At 32.6% G+C, this 4,633-nt stretch overlaps 1 pseudogene; it reads left to right on the forward strand.

Annotated features, from left to right (window-relative positions):
• The first annotated feature begins 449 nt into the window (after positions 1-449).
• LOC116853608 lies at positions 450-4,233 on the forward strand (annotated as a pseudogene).
• Positions 4,234-4,633: the final 400 nt, after the last annotated feature.

The following is a 4,633-nucleotide window of genomic DNA, read 5'->3' on the forward strand; positions in this document are numbered from 1 at the left end:
CAAAGTGCAATGCTACGTTTAGAACAATTTTTTATCTATGTTCGGCCAATCATATACTTTCCGACACGGGATTTGGCTTATATGCACTCATTAATTGTACGTTCTTAGGAAATAACATGAAAGTAAATCTTGATATAATTCTTCTAATCTTTTATGTGATACAAATTACTTATAACTAAAGCTGTTTGATATTAGAACTGATTCTCCATCCATGCGCTAGAGAAAGTCTACATTAAATAAGTATTCCTTGTTAGGTGTACTTTACATTTATTTATGTTAGGTACGATGGAATGCTTGCCGAGCTCTAGAATAGTTTTGGGTGACAACCAAAATTGATATTGCCACCTTCTTGAAAGTTACGTGCATATTTTAAAATGCATCAGTGAAAGAATTCACTTTGTTGAAATACATTGTTAGATAGAGGATGTTTGTCTTCAGATTCATGTGTGATGCTTAACATACCATTGCTCATTATGGAGTTATATCGATTAGTGCCTTACAAAAAGAAGACCGTTATGTGCACTTCCATCTGTTCAATATGCCTTATATTAAAATATGTAAAATTGATTGGTTCAAATATTGGTACAAATATTATACAAATGGATCTAATAGTTACAAATATTGGACGCCAATAATCTATTTTTAGTAAGTAAGATAAAAAATATATATGGTGCGGAACAATAAATTTAATAACGAGGAACACTTAATGCTGAACTAAAATAATTTTATATTTGAAGATGGAACAGGTGTGGTAGAAATTAACTTCAAGTTAGAGAAATATGCATCTCTATTGAAACAACAAAAGAAGATTGATGAGAAGTACAGAGAACAAGCTAGAAAATGAAGAAAATGTGAAACAAATGCTAATGATGATTGACCAAAGAAATTCCCTGAGACACATCCAGAACTTTCTTACATAAATAATGTTTGTCTTCGCAATAGATCTGTAAGTGGCAATTATTCTGAATTATGTATATATCAATATATGTTACAAAATAAAAATAATTGTTCCTAATAGATTCTAGAGAATAAATGGTAGTCAGCGATAATGATTTATTCAGTAAGAAAAGTTTGATTATGTGTACATCAATGGATATCCCTGTGTTGATGTAAGGTTTCAAAGATACCACAAGAAATTACAGCAGAATTTTTGGAGTGTACAAGAAGGTTGACACTATATTCAATAGCTGTAGCACGCATATTTGAAAAAAACATACAATGAGAAATTATCTATGTGAATGAACAAAACTATTTAATGTTAACTAACATTATGCTTTACAACAAATAATTTTTTCCTACCTCCTCGTATATCTTTGGCAAATAGTTTTGTTCATTCACGTAGATAATTTCTCATGGTGTTTTTTTCAAATATGCGTGCTACAGATATTGAATATACTGTCAACCTTGTACACTCCAAAAATTTTGCTGTAATTTCTTGTTAATTAACATCATGTTTTACAACAAATTATTTTTTCCTATCCTTGTATATCATTTCTTATTCGGTAAAGAAGATAAATTTGATTATGTGTACATCAATGGATATCCCTGTGTTGACATAAAGTTTCAAGTGATACCACAAGAAATTACAGCAGAAATTTTGGAGTTTACAAGGTTGACAGTATATTCAATACCTGTAGCACGCATATTTGAAAAAAAAGCAAATAGTTTTGTTCATTCACATAAATAATTTCTCATTGTATGTTTTTTTCAAATATGCGTGTCACAGATATTGAATATACTGTCAACCTTGAACACTCCAAAAATTCTGCTGCAATTTCTTGTGGTATTGTTTGAAACCTTACGTAACACAAATACAATATCCATTGATGTACACATAATCAAACCTTCTTTACTGAATAAATCATTGTCGCTGACCACCATTTATTCTTTAGAATCTATTAGGAAGTTATTTTCATTTTATTAACATATATTGATATATACATAATTAAGAATAATTGCCACTTACAGATCTGTTGACAAACATTATCTATGTAAGAAAGTTCTGGATGTGTCTCAGGCAATTTCTTTGGCCAATCATCATTAGCATTTGTTTCAATTTCATTAGCATTTTCTTCAATTTCTAGCTTGTTCTCTGTACTTTTCATCAATCTCCTTTTGTTGTTTGAAGAGGTGTATATTGCTCTAACTTGTAATTAATTTCTACCACACCTGTTCCATCTTCAACTATAAAATTATTTTAGTTCAGCATTAGGTATTCCTCGTTATTAAATTTATTGTTTCGCATCATATATATTTTTGTTTTACTTGTTAAAGTTAGATTATTGGTGTCCAATATTTGTAACTATTAGATCCATTTGTATAATATTTGTACCAACATTTGAATCAATCAATTTAACGTACTTTAATATAAGGTATATTGAACAGATGGAAGTGCACATAACGGTCTTCTTTTTGTAAGGCACTAATCGATATAACTCCATAATGAGCATTGGTATGTTAAGCATTACACGTGAATCTGAAAAGACAAACATTATTTGTCTAACAATGTATTTCAATAAAGTGAATTCCTTCGCTGATGCATTTTAAAGTATGTATCTTCCAAGAAGGTGGCAATATCAAGTTTGGTTGTCACCCAAAACTAATTCTAGAGCTCGGCAAGCATACTATCGTACCTAACATAAATAAATGTAAGATTCATCTAACAAGGAATACTTATTTATTGCAACCAGATTCTCTAGCGCATAGATGGAGAATCAGTTTTAATACTACACAGCTTTAGTTATAAGTAATTTGTATCGCATAAAAGATTAGAAGAATTATAGAAGAATCAAGACTTATTTTCATGCCATTTCCTAAGAACGCACAATTAATGAGCGCATATAATTCTAATGCTGTGTCGGACAGTGTATGATTGTCCGAACATAGATAAAAAATTGTTCCTAACGTAGCATTGCATTTTACTTTGTTGTGATCTTTTCCAGTTTTAACACACACTTGGTATAATTTAGACAACAGAATCTCTAAAGACAGGGGTGCGTTCAGAATGAATGCCCGAGCGACAATATTTCACCCAAAGTCGTTCCGTTTCACTGGACGACTCGCTCGGACGAATCGCCCAATAGCGTTCAGATTAGCTTTTGGCAATCGCCCGTGCGTCAAATTTTCGCCCTAGTAGAAAGTGCGGCGAAAAACGTCCCGCATGCGCAGTCGCTTCGAAAATACCACTTGAGGTTTATCTCAGTTTATCTTTAACTATCTTTTGACACGCGTCAATCAAATCCAACTCTATGGCCGGTATTCATAGTCGGTTCTTATATTTAAAACTGTCTAAGTACGGTCTTGTAATAAGAACCGACTGTGAATACCGGCCTATGTACGAACTTTGAAAACACATGTGTCATGAATAAAAGGACAAAAACTTAATTAAACAAGGCGGAAAGGCATGATGAATAATATCGAGGTAGATCCTGTTATCATATCGGTACTAGGTGTGGTTACAATATATTCATGTTTATTTAATGATGATAAGGATTCTGACGACGAAGAAAACAACGAAGTTTTTGAAAGGCAATTATCTAATTTGCACAGAAGACTTGGAAAAGAAAGAAATAAGCCTAATCGAGTGAAAATGTTTGTTGAGTATACGATTGCAAATAGCACAAATATGGAATTCCAAAGTCATTTTCGTATGTCTATACAAGCATTTGAATGGTTGTACAACACCGTTGCATCTGAACTACATAGTGCTCGAATAAGTGGACGCCAAATGATAGATGTGAAAAAATAACTACTCGCTGTATTATGGCTGTTGGCGACTCCTGATAGCTACAGGTATTCATAATTTCTATTTGATGCTTATATATCAATTGAATTATAAAATAAGTATACATATCTTTTCATATTGTATCAATAATATTTCTTTAACTTATTTCAGATCGGTTGGCAATCGTTTTGACATGGGAAAATCTAGCCTTTTCGTTACTTTTGTCAGAGTGATTAGAGCTATAAATGGCTTGGCCCCTCGGCTAATAACTTGGCCTTCTGGAGATAGAGCTGCTAAAAACGAGGATAAATTCTATCGTATGGCACATATTAAAGGAGTAATAGGAGCTATCGATGGCACATATGTGCCAATCAAAGCACCTATACAGAATCCAGAAGTTTATATAAACCGAAAGTACTTCTATGGTATTACTCTTCAGTGCATCTGTGACAGTTCTATGATATTCACTGATTGCTTTACAGGCTACTCAAGCTCAGTCTCTGACATAAGAATTTTTAGAAATTCAGACATTTATCAAGATTTCTTGGAAAATTCAAATAAATATTTCCAAGCCAACAAATTCATAATCGGTGATAAAGCTTATCCTATACGTATATGGTGGTGTGCCTCCGTACATCGATGGAGGTCGTTTGACTAGATTGCAAACTGATTTCAATAAAGCACATGCAAAAACAAGACAAGTGATCGAACGTTCATTTGCTTTATTGTTCGGAAGATTTCGGCGTCTAAAGTATTTAGACATGAATAGAATTGATCTGATTCCAGCAACGATCATCGTAGCTTGCGTACTCCATAACATATGTTTATATCATTCAGATCGTTTGGCTGACATGTTTGAGGCAAAAGGAAGAGTTTTCATGTTCGAGAATAATTGTGATAATGTAGAGA

Source organism: Odontomachus brunneus, unplaced genomic scaffold (assembly GCF_010583005.1).
Source record: "Odontomachus brunneus isolate Ranch 3 - 2012 unplaced genomic scaffold, Obru_v1 Obru_scaffold_373, whole genome shotgun sequence".
In the NCBI taxonomy this organism is placed as follows: domain Eukaryota; kingdom Metazoa; phylum Arthropoda; class Insecta; order Hymenoptera; family Formicidae; genus Odontomachus; species Odontomachus brunneus.